We start from the raw sequence: 18,067 nt of genomic DNA on the forward strand, positions 1-18,067 counted from the left end.
AGTTCTGTGAATATCAGTTTGTCAAGTAAGCAAGTAGTTAACCAAGTTACCAAGTCGTTGGTAGTGTTCAAGGTTCTAATCTGTATTTTAGTCCTCCTGAAATTTTAACTTGATAGTCTGGGAATGACCAAAAGAAGACTGAAAAAAGTGTCACTTTCTGAGTTCCAGAGCATAAAAAAACCCTGAACTGTTAGTTCATTTTCATCCTGAGCTTCTTCCTGACATGCTTCTGTCTTTCACAGCTGGAAGGACCATACTTCTTCTGAAACATGACTCCTAAGGATGTTCAGTTTATGACGCAAAGGGAGAGTATTCCCTGTGGCAGTTTATATCACAAATGTAAGATACTCCTCCTCTGGAAACATAGAACAAGAGTCCTTGTGCTTTCAGCGTTAGAGGATTGGGTCTTATTGACCAGTAGGATACTGCAGTTCCTGGAATAACTGCAGTGATTTAAGTTTGCTGTAGCAAAAGGGAACAACAAGTCTTAAGTGACAAATAAGTTCCTGTAATTCAGAAAATGTGGTTTTATCAGAGAGTAATAGAAATTGAGAGAAGTTACTGAAACTGTGGCACACGTATGTATGTATATGCTCTATCTGAACATTTCCCCCATGAGCACAGTGGAATACACATCCTCTGTGGAAACCACTCATTCTTTCACCTGGGCATGTCCCCATGTAAACTGTAAGATCCAAAACCCTGAAGAAGGAAATGAGATGCGAATTGTCTCTCATTTCTATGCTGCACATGAAAATTGGGGGTGATTTTTCCTCTTCACAAGCCAGCTGCCAGGAGGGAGGGCTGGCTGGACAGGAAAATCCTGAGTTAGTGGGAAGCTGAGTGATCCTTATGTCCTACATGCCAGAATTCTGAACCCCATCAGGTTACACAGAAAAATCACCTTCTGACTATACTTTCATGATCAGTGTGCTTTTCTCCTTGAAATGTACACTTGATCCCCCACCCTCCCCTCTAATTTTATATCACAGAGAGGAAAGCAATAATGTTTTGTCCATACAAACCAGCAACCAATTCCTTCTTGAAAGCTTCAATTAAGGATCGAGTGTCCTAAGTGCTTCTTAAATCCACTGCCCTAGCTCAAAAAAAAAATATTTACACCAAGATTCATGGATATAATTTATCTGTAAAAAAAGTATTGAAAACCTAAACGTGCCAAATGCGCATGTAAGCCAAGCCTCCCTTTGTGTGCTCCCAGAGGGTTCCCCCCCACCACACGTGCACACTCACCCCCCTGCCGTAAGAGATCCATTTTATAGATTCAAGGACAGCTCTCTCCAAGAGAAGAAGGGACGTTGCCAAGATACCAGATGCGGTTCCATTCAAGACCACTCATAGGAGCAATTCAAGATGAAATCAAATTAGATGTGTTGGTTATACATAGCGCAGCCTGCTTGGGATACTAAATGACAGAGTTTGCCAATAATTAAGTGAAATCTCAGAGATGATGAGTCCCCAGAGCTCTCTAGGTTATGTCGGTCTAATTCTAAGTGTCATCATTATAGCAGCAGAGCAAAATACTCTGCATAGTCTACGGAGCTGGAATTTTGCTGTGGATATTAGCTTTTCATAGCCAGTGCTACGGGGCAGTGCTGAGCTTCATTACATGTCTTCTGCTATTACACTTCCTTAACCTTTCCCTGATATAAAGCTCCTGAAACCTGGCTCCCACTTAATAATTGATAGTTAGCACTTACTATCCACAGCAGTATTCATATTCAAAGCACTTTACAAAGAGTTCATTAATTTCTCTGCACCCCCTCCCCCTTGAGGTGTCCACCACAATTACCCTAATTTTGCAGAAAGGGAAACTGAGGCAGGAAGGTTGTGCCTTATCCTGGGGCTGGAGGACAGTGTGACAGCCAGCACTAGGGCTCAGGATCTTCCCTATGAGAGAGCTGGCTGAACTTCTGATGGTAGGAAGGAGGTTGTTCTCAAATTTGATGTGGGAACGGAGGTGCAAGGAGGCTTCCTCCAGCCCTGGAGAACCTCCACAGGGAACTGCTGAGCATTCCCATTGCCTGCAGGCAGTGAGGAGCCAGAGTAGCCTGCTGCTGGGTGCTGTAGCCTTCAAGAAATCCTCTGCAGGTCTGCCTGGGTGGATCCTGCCCTGAGAGGAAGCTGGAAGACTATGGACAGGTGAAAAAATTGCCACCTCTGAGTATTGTGGCAAGGAGGCTTGAGCTTCCTTGGCAGGCCTCACTGGAGGAACTCCATCCTTACAGCTGGGCTGAACAGGCCTGCCTAGGGACCACGGGGAACACGCTTTGTATAAAGATTCAGAACATGAGACAGGCCAGGATCAGACCCAAGTGTTTCCAAAACATGCTCCCAAGATGACCATCTTCCACAGCCCTCTCACAGCAGCACTGAGCCCTGATAGAATCAGTTTACCAGGACTTTTAGTGTCTTAATGGTGCCCATTTCATTGTTAGCCTCTGCTCTGCTTCCAGAAAACTGAACATCACAGGCATGTTCAGAAGAGGAATGACTATTTCCAGCTTTGCAAGCATTCACTTCCAATCACTGGATTTGAAATCATGTGGCACTGAATTTGTGATTCAGGAAGGTCACTGGCTGAACAGAAACCCTCCTGAAGAACAGGACCTGATTTAAAAAGAAATGACCTAAATATTAAACATAAAGAAGGTAATGGAGGGCAGATATGAAAAAGTCGGTCTGAAGCTAAGACTTTCAGGAAGGGCTTGCTTCAAATTTAACACTTGCTATGTACAAAGGAAGGCAAAAGTCCTGGGGACTGTGGCATCAATGTTGCTATAGCCACTAGCAGCACACAGGAAGACAAAATCTGCACCCTGTTAGCCCCTGGCTATAGTAACAAACGTGGCAGGGGTAGCACACTGGGTACCACCCAGTGCTGTGGTACCTCCCTTGGCCCCACTCAGCCCCAGCTGCAGGCACTTCTCTGCTGTCCCTGCTGCCTGCTGCCTGCTGCCCTGGCCACCCTCCCACTGGCAGCTCACTGCTGCCCCAGGAGCTCTGCAGAGCTCAGCCTGCCCTCGGCTCTGCGCCCTGCTCCAGACAGAGGGACATTGCAAGGGGACCTGGGTTCATCCACAGTGGAAAACAGTATCCTCAAGATGATTAGGAGAAAGTTACAAAATTTATAGAAGGTTCTGATAAAGATCTTGGATAAATATGTTCATATTGCTAAAAGATTCAAACCTAAGAGGTTTTTAATTAAAGACTCGGGCACTCAGAGCTATCTTACCAAAGAGGTAATAAAATTATTGACTAAATCACTAGCAAAGGCAACTGAAGCAAGGAGTTTAAATGATTTCCAGAGACTGTTGTCCAAGTGAAGGTTACAGTGAGAGAGCCAGCAGTGCAATTAAACCAAATGAGGTCAAGTATGTAGGGCCTTAAGGCCTCTGCCTGCTCCTCAGATTTCTTTTGTTCTTATAATTCAATTATAAAGACCTCCCCTCAAGAATCATTTAACTGTCTCATAAACCAGTTTGTAAACTTTTTTATTTTTCTGTAAATTGTCTCCTAAAAAGTGGCTTTCAGTATTTCAGGCAGCATGGAGTGTACACGGGTTTCACAGTGCCTTTTGTTCTCATTTGAGTATCACATGCCCCTGGTTCTTCATACAGGCCAGGGCTCTCCCAAAGCATCCTCAGCCCATGCAAAGCATCTGTCGCTGGAGGTGGTCATGGATAAAAACAATGTGATGAGGAGCTGGAACAACTGTGATCATTCTGTCTCTCATTCCCTCTTGCTCCATCCTCTTCCCCTCCACCACAAGCTTTTCTTTATCCTGTTTCTGTGTGAATCAGAAAGAAGATAAGTTGTGTGTGTGCCTAATTTCCTGCCCACTAGGTCACATATCCCAACCCTTAACATCATAAATGAGCAGGGAATTCTTCTGGCCAGCAGATGCCTATATAGATCCATTATCATAGAATTAAACACCTTTAAGGTATAGAGACTTTTCTTTTTACACTTTTTTTCAATTGTTTTTTGTTAGAAATATAATTGTAGAATAGGGTTACATGGAAGTTGGGGAGCATCCAAATGCAAAACTTTCTCAGACTGCAATTCTGCTGTTGACAGTGTCAGTGTCCCCTGACCAGAAGGGAAGCTCACATGGCTTGGAGATCTCATGGGACTGTGTCTCATAGTGCAATTTTTCCTGTTTAAAGAGGCAAAACTCAGTTATTTACTCCTTTCAAGTAAGAGAGTATTTGAAGTATGAAACCATTCCTGATTCACCTATAGGAAGAGGATAGAAGTCCTAAAGTGATTACAAATTCTTCTAAGCAATTTAAGCACAAAACTTCTGTTCAGATCATGGCTTTAGAGGGTCAAGAGTCTTGGGTTTCTGTTTGCATCATGAGGGGCTTTCATGCCTTTGTAAATCAAGCCCAGGGTAGCTGTCTTTACATGAGCCACAAGTGAGAGCCTAAACTTCGTACTTGCAAGTGTTTCCTTGTAAAAATTCATATCCACAAGTGGCAGCATTCTTTCTCTCCTGTGAAATTCCAAGTGGCAGATCTCTATTTGGAGATTAATTGAATGCTAGAAGTGACTGTTGTGGCAGGGAGAGAAATATTTATTCCTCCTTTCTATTTCTATTTAATTACAGCTAAAACAGTTTGGTTGAGACATTGGAAGTACTGGTCAAAGGACTGACAGGTCTGCTTTCTCAGGAGGGTCCTGCAGAGGTGGAGTGATCTGTTCCCTCACTGCACCTCAGCAGGAGTTGGGCAGCTCAGTGGTCTGAAATCCGTCAGGCTTTGCTCCATGAGTCCTCACAGATTGGCCAGCCTCTGTTCCCAAAACTGTACCAAAGTGGGGTTTAGTGTGGTGACTGCTCATCTCCTGGAGAGAGGAATACTGGCCCTGTTAGCAGCAATATTCAAATGACCACTGGTGTTAGAGATGAACTCAGAATTCACTCTGTGACTGATCCCTCTTACAAGGTTAACATCTTCTTTCTCAGTTCATTAAAATCTTATGCCTCCTTCCCCAAAGGAAAGAAATGTCAATATATGAGAGAGGAAGATAAGTTAATGCTACATTCAGGTTGCAGAGCTAGAGATTTTGGAAGTGCTGAGGTAAGATGCCTGTGCCAGTGCTAACTCAGCCACATTGCACACAGAATGTACAGCAGCCTTGTTCCACTGGTCACGTGCATAGATTAATGCAATTACCTTTATCAAAATATATCCCGAAGTATTGCTTATTGCTAACCTGTCAAATTGTAGGTGGGGTCAATGACTGTACCATGGTGGCATCTGCATGTGGTCAGGTAGCTCAATGCCCAGGACAACAGTTCCCTTCAGTCATGGGACATAGATTTACTGAGTAGGAGTCTGGAGTAGCTGCAAACCCAGTGGCACTTCCTGGATGGCAAAGGAGATTTTAGCTGAGAAAACGCTTTTATTACTGTAAAAAATTAATGCAAAATGTCAAATATTTCACACCCAAGCCGATACTGGCAAAATGCCAGAAATATTCAGGTTTCGCTTGGGGTGTGAATATAGTTGATCATCTGTAATTCAAAGCCTTTTATTTCAAAGGAAAGAGACAGTGTGTTGCAATAGATTTTGTACTGATAAATATCAACTGTGCCACTTCTCTCCCAAAAGGGATTTCCCACAGTTCTATAATAATATACAGTTCAAAAGGCTATACTGAGATTTATAGAGCTATACATTCAAAAATTGGCATCCAAGGCGCTTTGCTCAGCTAAAGTAGATTTGACTTGCAGCCTTCACAGTTCTGTACAACTCAGAAAGCAGCCACAGGTCCAAGGTGCCAGCAAGCCTGCATGATTGGTGAGTGTGTGGTGGTTGGGTCACTCAAATCTGTACAGGCACTTAATCTAGAGAGTCCTCAATTGTGTGACCAGATACTCTGGAAGCTTTTAAATGTACTTGGCCAGCACATCTGGTCAGGTTGGAGTAAATGGACAGAAATTAATTCAAATCAAGAGAGTTAGAGCAACTGATGCCAGCAGTGAATTTAGCCCTCTCCATGCATGTATTATTATTATAAACTGCTCTATTTTTCTTCTTTTCTACTCTATTCCTGTTTATTCTATCATCTATTCTATTCTATTTAAAGCCTCACCCACATTCTAATCCACTTGCATAGCAATAGTTTTTGCTTGTGAATGCCCACTGAATTCCCCAAAACACTTTCTCTAAAGACATAGGAAAAATAGAGAAAATTACAAAGAAAAACAACTTTATAGGCTTTCCTGAATTCTCAGCTTCATATAACAAATATACATTGACCCATTAGTTTTCTGCGTATCTTCCATTGTTTAAAGATTTACTCTCACAGATAAATGCAGTATCTGTCTACACCATTTTCAGACTTCCCATCTAATTTTAGCTGTGTGCCCTGAAGGACCTTGAGGTGCGGGAATGTGGGAGCCATGTGGAAATGTTAGATTTGTTAAATGGATGGGCAATAACTTTCAATAGCAAATATGTGAATTCAAGCATCTGTAAACAAAAGCACCTAGATTTTCAGCCTGTAGATTTTCAGACATTGGAAGAACACATAGAAGAGCAACTGAAATTTTGTTATTGAAGAACTTCACAAGAATTTTATACTTAAAAGACAAGATATAAAAGAGGACTGCATAACATCTGACCCAAGAGCTTGTGTTGCCTGCCAAGAACTTTCTTTGACCCATCATGATGCTTTAGCAAACAAACCTCTCTGGGCTGCCTTCTTAACATAGCCCACAGCTGGAATGGCGCCGAGCCTGCTCAGCACTGGCACACATGGAGATTTGGTAACCCTCAGCCATTTAATCAGCTGAAAATCAAGAATGATTTTTCCTCTTGGTCAGTAGCTGCATGGCATAAAGAGTTGTCATCGATCCCAGACTGAATGTGTCTGCAAAAGGCACATATGGAAATAGGGGGTGGCTGCTCTGCTCAACTGAGCACTTGTGAGACTCGGGCCAGATTGCTGGATCTCATCTGGACTCTGCAGTCTGAAAAGAGCAAAAGGGGGAGGCAGAGAGAGAGAGGGAGACCCAAGTGCTAAGAAACTGAGAAAACATGACCTGCAAGGAAAGGCTGAAAGAACAGTCTTCATTAAATTTAGAAAAGTAGTGAGGGAAGCTGCAAGACTCCAAAAATGTAAATGGTGTTTCTATTTTATATTTGTATTTTAAAATCCTCACTCCTTAGGTACACTAACACAGGATAAGATATAGTGGGCTAATTTATAGCAAAGGGTACTACATTAAATAGCGGGGCTTCATTTCTGAATCTGTGGATATTTCCTGAGGATAAACACAATCTCCTGTTTCCAAATATATATCCTTATCTCCTGAAACTGGTAAGGTCTTGGTTTCTAACATTATGAATTAAGCCTTTCATGAAAACTCCAAAGCAATGAGACAATTGATGTTCAAAGTTGTGATTATAAAAAGACATTTTAGAAACACGTGTCACCCTCAAACCCACAGTAAGCAATGCTTTATCTGCAGTTGGCAGAAAAATGAGATTATCTGATTATTTAATGAGAGTGTCAGTGTTGTGCCATTCTACCTCTCACATATCTATTGGCTGATCTGTGCCCCATGAGAATCACAATGATACCTGTTTACAAAACACAAATGACACCACTTGAAAGATACACACTGATATTGGGAATAATGTGTAAAATGGTTATTGCCATAAAATCCAGCTTATCCCCACTACTCAGCAGCAAACTTTGTAAAAATACTTTCAAAAGTCTGTCATTCTGCTCTACTTTCACAGTGACTCTGAACATTTGAAGTTGGTAATTGAAATAAAAATGAAATTTCTTACAAAATTTACTTTACAAAAAAAGTTTGGGACTTTTATTCAATCTTTATTAAAAGCCATCCAGACAAATACCAAGAACGTAGCATTGCAGGATAAATCATATTGGGCACAGATGAGAAATGTGCAAAGATTAAAACTAATTTGCCACTGTTCCAGACACTGAGGATGAATCCTGGTCTGACTGAACTTGCAAGTAACAGGCCCCTGGATTTCAATGAGATAATAATTTGATCCATGCGATTGCCTCTGTCTCATTCTTTGATATTGCTGTAATTGCCTCTTCTTCTTTAACCCAAAACAACTGAGATAGAAAGGAAAAGCCACATATGTTTTTATAAGAAAAGGGCAATACATAACATTAAAAAAATGTTTCATCAAAGGTGCAACCATTTTAAATGCAAAACAGAGGGTAAAGAGGTGACAAATTCAAGTTCTTAGTGTTTTTGTTTAAGATCTTTCAAGTATTCCTTTGCCAGGGATACTTGTTTAATTTTTTTAATGTATTCAGTTAGTCATATTCAGTTCTCTTTTATGTCCACTTCTCATGAATCACTTGATAGATGGACTTCTACAAGCACATCCCTTTGGGGAAAGTAAATTTTCAATGATAATAGGAACTTAAGACATGCCATCCTGGATCAGAGCAAAGGTCTATCTAGTCCATACTCCGGATCTGTCAGTAGCCAAGAGCAGTATATTTAACAGCAATAACTTTGATCTTTCAGTGAGTATTAAGTTGGTGACTAAGCAGAAAAGGAAAAGAGCAGAACATTCCAAAATTCAGGAGAAAGAGCATGTGAGCCCATTTCTGGCTGTGCCTTGAAGGCCTGTGTCTCACAGGGAGCAGGCCCCAGGCTGGCCAGGCACAGCACAGGGCAAATGTGGGGTTGTGTCCCAGTGGGATCCACTTGTTTTGTTCTCCTGCCCAGCCAGGGACAATGGCTTGGGGAGCTGGCCAGTTGTTCTGCAAAATGGAAATGTGTCATTAAACTCTAGCAACAGGAACGAAATGTGGAGGGGAAAGAAATGGCTGGAGGGGGAAAAATGCAGGGTGGACACCAGGAGGCCAGGGCAGAAGCAGTTTAGTGCTGGCATGGGGAGTAGTTCTACCAAAAGGAATGGTTTGGGTTTAGGAACTTGAACTTGCACACAGTACCAATATTTGCAATGTCTAAAACCTGTTCTCTCATTTCCAGAGTCAGAGCTCCACTTGTTCCAGTGAGACTGTAGTTAAAAGTTCTCAAGATTTAGCTCATCTTTAATTGTTGCTGTCTCAATTAAACTGCATCTGTGATAATAACAGCCCCCCTGGAGTCCCAACAGAAACTTAAACACACTGTAAATTAAATAATTGTGTAAATTATGAAGTTTATACCTACTGGTTATTGCATTAAAAACTATATATAGAGCACATGCTTTTTATAAACTTTCTACTTTAGGAAATCTTATAAAAAAGGTTTTTAGCCTGCCAAAAATCTGCAAGGATCACTGATAATTTGTTGATCAGCATAAGGTTCATTAAATCTATGCACTTCATTATCTGATTAATTCAGAGGCAGGTTTGTAATCAGTGATGAAATGTTTAAGATTCTACAGCTCTGGCCTCCACAACCTCCTGCAGCTCATTAGAAAAGCTAATCAGATAGAATTTTCCACCATGCTGTTTACTGTAGCCCTAATGGAAGACAATCACTTTAAAATTACACACTTAGCAGGTAATTTCTAAAAGCCATAAGCCATGGAAGCTCTGTTCTCCCTGGGCTCTTTGTCTTTCTTTAGTAGGGTAAGGTAAGCAATGGAGAATTCTGTTAAGAGTTTGGAGAGCTATTTTGCAATATCGAATACAATGTAAATGCTGCTGAAAAATTATTTTGGTCTTCGCCATGTTTCTTGTCACCTGGGAGCCCTTTCAGAGATCATGTTTGATGAGCTTGATTTAAAACTTAGATGGTTTCCTACTTTGTCATTTGATTATTTGAAGCATTAAGAACTTTCTTCATATCTTCTTACTTTGAGATGGATACCATTAATAAAAAAATAACAACTTCTTGATCCTGGGGTTTCACAGATCAGTTATAGACACTGTTGTGCTAGAGCTTTCTGAAGTCGCTAGTATGATCTGAAGGAAAATGATAACAATGTATAGTGATAAAGAACTAGAAATTAAGGTGACTTAAAACATAAAGTATTCTTAAATTTTTAATAATTGAATCTCTGGGAATTATGAGAAGAGACAGCAGAAGTTGACAGTCATCTCTTGCTCTGCCAATACTTCTGCCACTGCTCTGTTTTTCTGAAGGGGCGTTGGGGAATGCAGATGGAACAGTCAACACCTGAGAAACACTGCTATTCCACCTGTTATAGAAAGGATCCTTTAAATAAAGCAAGTGTGAAAAATCATGGACTGGGAGCCAGATCCAAGGTGGCAGAACAATTCCTCTGACTCACTCCACTGCTTTCTTCATCATGTGGACAGAAGTCCACTTGTGGTTTGACTGTTGTATGTGTTACTCTCTTGTTTTAACACGTGAAAGGATGGGCTCCCTGTGACTGGACAGGCACCCATGGAGACAGGGGCTGGAGGTATTTGTCCCTTTGCACATAGCCAGAATTGAACCCATTACAGAATGGGAAATGCCATTTGGACCGGGGACGTGCTTTTGGTCATGTGGGGGAAATACGTGACATAAGGATTTATTTTCTTTAGTGATTTTTTGTAAGAAGATCCAATCTAAACTTTCCCTGCCAAACGATGTTTATCACATCTCTTCCTCCAGGCAATAAGGAGTAAAGGCATATCCACTGAACACCATGAAGAAGACAAATAACTAATACAAATTAATCCCTTTGCTAACCAGCATGCTCTAAATTTGCCAGCTTGAAGGGCTGGATCCTTACTTTGGGGATCTGTCTTCTTGTCACTGTCCTGACTCTATGAATAAGCAGCAAGTTGCTAATGCCAGCTCTAAGTCCCGCTTCTGCATGGATGTGACAGCTTAACAGTTGTGCCTGAGTCACAGGAATGAAATGTGCTGTGTGGGAAAGGTCAGGGGTAAAAGTCATAGTAAAGTATATCCCCTTCAGTGGATGACACTGCTGCTTTTTCTTGGTTAGAACAATATTGGGGGTTTGAAATACTGGAATTATGAAACTAGACTTGGGTTAATGTTATGTTATTCCACAGGGTCTGCTCCATCAAACTGAGCTAAGAGTAGAGGAGAAAAGGGCACCCATCGTGCATGCAACCTGTGTCAGCTTTGCTGTGAAAGAGCATTTCTTGCAGTGGGGCAAGCATGAGTGTGTGGGCTCCAGTTCCTGGGATTACCTTGTGACCACCCTGTGGATTGTTGCGTGTGTGTCTGGCAGAGCCACTCAGCCTGGTCATTTTGCAGACCTGTGTTCTCAAGGGGCTAAACATATTAGTAGAAACAGGGGGAAGTATCAAAGTATTTGAAGGACTGGAAACTCTCTAGAGTTTATATGCTGTAAGAAGAGCTGCAATGTATCACATTGATGAAGAGCATGTGTTTTGCTTTAAAAGTTTCTTTTTAAAATTCCCTGAAGGCGACGCTGGGGCCGTGGAGGAGAGAAGGGACATTCGGGGCACGGCCGGACTCGAGGGACGCGGGGGGCTCGTTCCCCGGGCTCTGCTGCCACCTAATGGTGTCCCCACAGCCCCGAGTCAGCCTCGGAAACTGCTCCCTGTGTGTGCTCTGGGAGCGACTGTTCCTTTTCCCCTTCTTGATAAACAGGGACTATCTCTGACACATCCTCAGGGAATACCAAGGAGCAGTTTTATGCCAGTAGTAAGGTGAAGTTTCCTGTATTCTGTACCTCGCTGTAAAACCACCTAAGGCTCACAAATTGAAAACATTTTAAAAGCACCTTCTAAATTACTGATAGGTCTTTGGGTACTCGTACAGGCAGGCCAGAAGCCAAACCAGTGCACGATGACACTGGCTCACAAGTGTCCCCACATCTGGGAGGGACAGACTGGCTTCTCCCCACAAATTAGTAGAACCCACACTAGACCTTATCACTTTATATCTGCAAAATCCCCTTCTCATCAAAGAGATTAATTCATGAGTTAACTATGAAACTAAACACAGTGCAAGGGCAAGATAACTCTAGTAAGGTTTTATTAGTTTATCCTTCACTAAATAGTGGGTTTAAAAGTAAATTATGAAAAAATACAAGAAATATGTTGCTTTAAGTAAGCCTGTATCACAAGAAAGCCATCTCCAACATCCATGTTTACAAGAACCAAACACTAAACACATTTGTATCTCAAAACAAAAAATGAGATAGATACAAAAAAAAACAATGCTTTAAAAACCAGTAAACCTTCCACTGGTCTAAACAAATAATCATATTAAATAATGTTATTTAATTCAAATATTTGAATGTTCACTTATTTTAAAATACTCCACATATAATTTAGCTGTGAGCCACCCTTTACCCCAGTCCTTTGGAAGATCTTCCGGCATTAACCGTCCTTGTTATCAGCTGATATACAAAACGTTCACTGATGATGTAACTGATGGAGTAACAAATCCCACTGGTGCTGGGTTTCGCTCCTGCTGCTCTTGGTTAATGTGTCATTTCACATCTTGAGGTCACACTTCCACTTTTGCTCATTGCTGAGGGTTGGGTTGCAAGCTTTAGAACACAGACCAGTAGACCTCTGCATGTACCTTTCCTTAGGGTACACAGCACGTAAATAATTGCTGCTTGGCATCCAAGTGACCTCTGTTCAAACAGGGTGATGCTCCTAAGTGTTAAACATTTTGGAGCTCTTTGGAAGTCTCTCCCTACTAGGATGGTGTGTTGCCTCTAACATGAATTTCCTTTTTATACTACACTTTGAAGTAGAATTTGGTAGGTCTGACTATTTAAAATCCAAGTCTTCAATCACTGCTTGAGTCTCTGAGCTGACTCTCTGGCTATAGAAACCACATTTGGTATGTACACAGCCAGCACAAGTGGAGGCTCCCTGCCAACAACTATACTTCTTGTAAATTGTTTGACTAGAGTGAGATTTCTTGGATAAGGTACTGACACATGATTAAAAGGAATCTCTGTATCTCCTGGTCTATCAGCCAACACAGTGACACAGATTCCTCTGTCAAGACCATCCCTTTTTCCTCCATTGCTCATGCTTCTGCTGCAAAATCTCACTTCATGATCTGCATTCTGCAAGAGCTCACTTGGCTATGGAGGCTAGGTTGTTACCATGTCATCCTTTGAAACTTCTATCACATTAGAGGGATGTGCCATCTGTCAGCTCTCCCTCAAATCAACCATCCTCATCCAAGTCTCAAAATCTCTAAGCCACTTCTCCAGTAGTTAGAGGAAGCTCTGCTTCAGGGTGCTCCTTAGGTCCATCAAAAGGGTCATAGCCATGTGGAGCTAAGAACACTCTAAATTTTGTAGCCTCTTGTCTTGGAGACTCTAGAATTAAGGAACACTTGTTTCTTACTGATTCCTGTGTCTCAGTGGCCTCATCTGAAAGAAGCCAAGACCTAATTGCCTTGAAAGTGGTCTGGTGTCATTACCTGGATCTTTCTTCCAGTTGCTGGGCAGTAGAAGCAGTTTAGTGTCCTTGTGCTTGTGCTGCTTTGCCTCCTGCCTTGCTTCCAGAGAGCTTCCCTCCCTCCAAGCCAGTTATTTTGAAGAACACTCCATAGTCCCTCCAGGCCCTTTAGGGCATTCTGGGGGTGATAGTCCCTGACTGTCACAGCTGCTCAGGTTTTTTTTCAGAGAGAAATGGTCTTTTTCACTGTGATATTCAGAGTTTCTAGTACCATGGGACCTGTCTCTGGTTCAGGCTGATAGAAGCTAACGAAGCATGAATAGAAAGCAGCATAAAGTTCACAGTATTATTGTTGTAATACTTTGTACATTTGACACCCTCTCTGTCTCTAGACCAGTGTCCAGAATCAAAGGGGGACTTAATGCATTTAGATTTTTATAAAGTTAGGAAACACTGCGTTCAAGGGGAAAGGCATCTGTATAGGACAGAATCACTTTAATAACATTCATGACACACAAAATGCAGGAGGAAGACAATGAGTTTATAATTCTATAATGGATACTTACCAGACAGAACAAATGTCAGATGACAATCATCATACATAATTGATTGCTTTAAAATGCTTGTCATTAGAGATCTAAGACACTGAAGAGACAAGAAAACCTACATAAAAACTTAAAATTGTTGGCCAGAAATAAGGATGGAGGATTGTCAACAGAACAATAAATTATGTCTTTTTTTTTTTTAACCATTTTAGATTTAACAACTCCAATGGAGAGGCATATAATTATTTAAGGCATTAATTATTTTTTCATCTTATCTTTTTACCTTTTACCTTGCTCCTAGAGATTAATTTTGCCCTTGTGGATTACAGGTCCCTTTGATGTATTTTCAAGGTATTGGAACCCATTTGAAATCTGAATTCTGTCTATATTCTGGAAACCATCATATCCAAGGAATCCTGAATGTCTGGAGTATCCAGCTGGACCAGAACAGAGGTCTACCTATCCCACCCCTTTCTCCTTGTCCATGGCAGTAGAGGATGCTTTATTTAGGGACCACCATGCAAGCCAACAGTCTGTCACCTCACACTTCCAAGCATCCATAATTATGACCAGGCATCAACTGGAGATGTTAGATGGTTATTCCATGCCTATTCTCTTTTTTAATCCATGTATAGACCTGTTACCCAGTTTGACTAGTTTCTTTTTGAACCTGCTGACAGTTGCCTTTGCTACAGCCTGTGGTAGGGAGTTCCAAACATTAATTACCTGCTGTGAAAAAAGGCCCTGTCTTTGGGCTGTTTGTAATGCCTGATCAGCCTCTGTGTGTGTACCTTTGTTCCAGGCTGACAAATAACAGCTTCATACTCACCTTAGCCACTGCCTTTATGATTTCATAAGCCTTGATCATATTTTCTCAGCCTCCTCTCCTGCAGGTGGAAGAGCCCCAGCCACTTTAGTCTCTCTTAGTATGTCACTGTTGCACTCTCTTGATCACCACATCTGCCCTTCTCTTTACCTTCCCTAGTTCTGTTGTGCTGTTCTTGTGGTGTAGTGACCTGTTCCTCTTATAAGCACAATGGGGAGGTACCAAGTTTTCATACAGAAACCAAATTTTTTCTTATTCTTTTCTCTTCCTTTCAGTTTTCATGAGGTTTTTTTGTTTTCTTTCAGATGGCCATTCCATAACAGTAAAGTAGCCAGGAGAATCTTTTCTAAAGTTTTCAGTGGTTGGGCTCTTGTGGCTCACTTGTTCACAAAGTCTGTTTGCACAATTTCTTTTTCAGAAGTGGAACAGTTATGTTGCTTAAAACAGTGGAAATATGATAGAAAGTTCTCTGTGGCAGAGGGCAGGCATAAGTATAGTGTCCAGTCTTTTGAAGATATGACAGGATAAGCACTAAAACCCACATTCTGGACACTCTTAACTGTCAAGTAAAATAATGGATACGACCTAGAAACCGCACCAAAAGGCAAGTTTAAAAATGCAGAACCATCTTCCAAGCAATGTAACGAACGGCCTGGGTTTTGCTGCTGACAGAAGAGTATGAGGTATAATTGATGAAATTCTGTCTCTGAAGAAATTCCTGCTGCTTCTCCAGGATTGTGTAACAGTGTGTCCTGACTAAGGAACTGGCATCCAGGTGAGATCTAGCACTGGGAGTACAACTGCACAGTCCTTGGTCATCCACAAGATGCACGAGTGTTGGCACCATCAGATCTGCTCTGGATCGAGCCTGACCCAGGCACTGGAAGGATCCAGGGTACTGGCAGCAGGTGTGTGAAATGTGCCCAGTTCTGCGTAAACTTCTCAAACACTCTGCTGTAATAAACCATTTCAACATTAAGTGTCAATTTGTGAGAACAGCTACACTCAACACCAATTTCTTAAGAGCTGGCTGGGCTGTTGTTAGTTATAGAGTGGGTGGTATTTTTGTCTTGTTAAAGGAAATGTGGATTATCTTATAATTATCCCAGCTAGTTCTGACACTCTCTTACAAGCTCTAAATTCATGGATTAAAACTACAGATGGTAATTTCAGAATTCCCTGTGGTGCTTCTAGTACTCTCTGGTGTTTGGTGCCTCTGTGTCTCAATGCAGTATAGATGAGGGCCCAAATAATTGTATTTTGGGGAAAAAAATCTTTAGAGAATCTGCGAAGATATGTGGTAAATATTGGAAAATTATGCAGTCAAATAAAGATGAGCTGAAGATATAAATAGAGTTTTGGCAAGTAAAGAAATCAGGATAGTATCTGAAGCAGCTTGTTTTTCATATTTGTAGACATCTGGATAATCAGTTGTAAGAATTCTTCTTCCAAGTTACCATGGTATCAGATTTAGGTATTTCTACATTTCACAATCATAGAATCTGAACTAGCTCTTTTATCAGATGTCAGCAGTTTTAAATCTTCATCACCAGCACCCCACTTCAGCAGCACATCAAGAATCCTCAGACAGTCTCTGCAGCTTCTGGTTTCACACAACCTGTGCGTGCCTGGCGCGTGTGTAACCTCTCCACCCAGTCAGCACAGGCTCGCTTCGCATCTCTCCACTGCTTCCCCAGGAGGGTCTGCCTCTTTCAGTTTCCGCTGGTTCCATTTTCCTGGAGTAAAATGAATGCAAAGATCTTTACATATCTAACAGAATAAAGTTATTGTGATCATCAAATATATTTAATACCTATTTACAAACTATTTCATAATATGCATATGAAGTAGGTGACAATAAAGGTGATTCCTGTAGGTGCTGTATAGCTTATTTCATTAACAAATGTTGATTGAGTTTTGTAGCAATAAGCACTGTATTAATGCAAATACTCATTAGCAAATAGCTTATTCAAGGACCAATTTTAAGAGTATAATCCTGTGCCTCGTAATTAAAAATTACTGTTGCATTCTTACAAGTTTTTGAAAGCCTGCTGTAATAACCACAACATTTCCTTTTCAGGTTGTCTGAGTCTGTAAAGTTTATTTTAGAGCTCAGAACTTCTTTTGGTGACTTGTTCTGTAGAACAAGTGTTAGATCAAGAGAGAACATGAACTGACACAAGTGTGGGGGAAAGGGGAATTGAGGCCACACATGCAGCAGTCCTGGAGTAATTCCTGAGTACACTGGGCCAATGGAGAATGCTTTAGGGAGCAAGTCAGGTACCTGAACACAGACGTCTGGTGGCATTTTAGATGTGATGTAGTAACTTATGTCCCATGCCATATCTGCCAGCCCTGTGTCTTGGATACCTGAGGATTCCTGATGCTGGATTCTGTGGTGAGACTATGAACTGCTCCTCAGCTGGGGAGGATCAGAGCTTGGCAGCAGCTACGCTAAGAGCTCCCATTAAAGGGCTAAAAAGCACGCGGCAAATGACAATCTTGACTAGTAGTGACAGTGGATTTTCTCCTCGTCCACAGCACTTTTCTCTCGGAGATCGCGGCAGGACGCTGGAAGCAGGGGGCGAGGCTGGACTGGGCTGGTTAAGGTGAGGTAAGGCCAAGGGTGGTTTCATCAGACACCAGCGGAGCTGAGGATGGTTCTGTGGTCAGATGCCTCTTCTGAAAACGCCCTCCCCTCTCCCTTCGGAGTATTTGAAGAAACTAAGAAATAGAGGTTATGAAGGGCTCTGAAGAGGATATGGGCCTGTTTGGAAAACCTGTAACTATAAGTGGTTGTCTCTTTCCCGGCGAAGAAGATGGTACCGAATTTGGGGGATGCACAGTAAATACAAAAAGGCACAGCAATACTTATAAATCAGTGACTGGGGATTGAAAAGGCACTCGGAGAAAAGGCACTCGGAGAAAAGGCACTCGGAGAAAAGGCACCACCGAGACCTCAGGGTGGCCGGGACCCGAGTCGGGCCGAATCGAGCCGGGCCGGGCCGAGCCGAGCCGGGCCGAGCCGAGCCGAGCCGAGCCGGGCCGGGCCGGGCCGGGCCGAGCCGAGCCGGGCCGGGCCGGGCCGAGCCGGGCCGAGCCGAGCCGGGCCGAGCCGAGCCGAGCCGAGCCGGGCCGAGCCGAGCCGAGCCGAGCCGGGCCGGGCCGGGCCGGGCCGAGCCGAGCCGAGCCGGGCCGGGCCGGGCCGGGCCGGGCCGAGCCGAGCCGAGCCGGGCCGAGCCGAGCCGGGCCGAGCCGAGCCGGGCCGAGCCGAGCCGAGCCGGGCCGGGCCGGGCCGGGCCGGGCCGAGCCGGGCCGAGCGCAAGCCCCGCCCCGCCCG

At 42.7% G+C, this 18,067-nt stretch overlaps 2 long non-coding RNA genes across 2 annotated transcripts in view; one reads left to right on the plus strand and one right to left on the minus strand.

Annotated features, from left to right (window-relative positions):
• Positions 1-17,342, plus strand: part of LOC116453178 — a 32,305-nt gene extending 14,963 nt beyond the window's left edge. Inside the window, exon 4 of the long non-coding RNA XR_004243703.1 lies at positions 17,269-17,342. This is a non-coding gene — a long non-coding RNA (uncharacterized LOC116453178). The remainder of the gene's footprint in view (positions 1-17,268) is intronic.
• LOC116453179 lies at positions 11,946-17,640 on the minus strand. The gene is made up of 2 exons (XR_004243704.1): positions 17,012-17,640; positions 11,946-16,463 (listed from the first exon to the last, which is right to left on the minus strand). It is a non-coding gene; the product is annotated as an uncharacterized LOC116453179 (long non-coding RNA).
• Positions 17,641-18,067: the final 427 nt, after the last annotated feature.

The sequence above is a fragment of the Corvus moneduloides genome, chromosome 18, assembly GCF_009650955.1.
Source record: "Corvus moneduloides isolate bCorMon1 chromosome 18, bCorMon1.pri, whole genome shotgun sequence".
Lineage (NCBI taxonomy): Eukaryota > Metazoa > Chordata > Aves > Passeriformes > Corvidae > Corvus > Corvus moneduloides.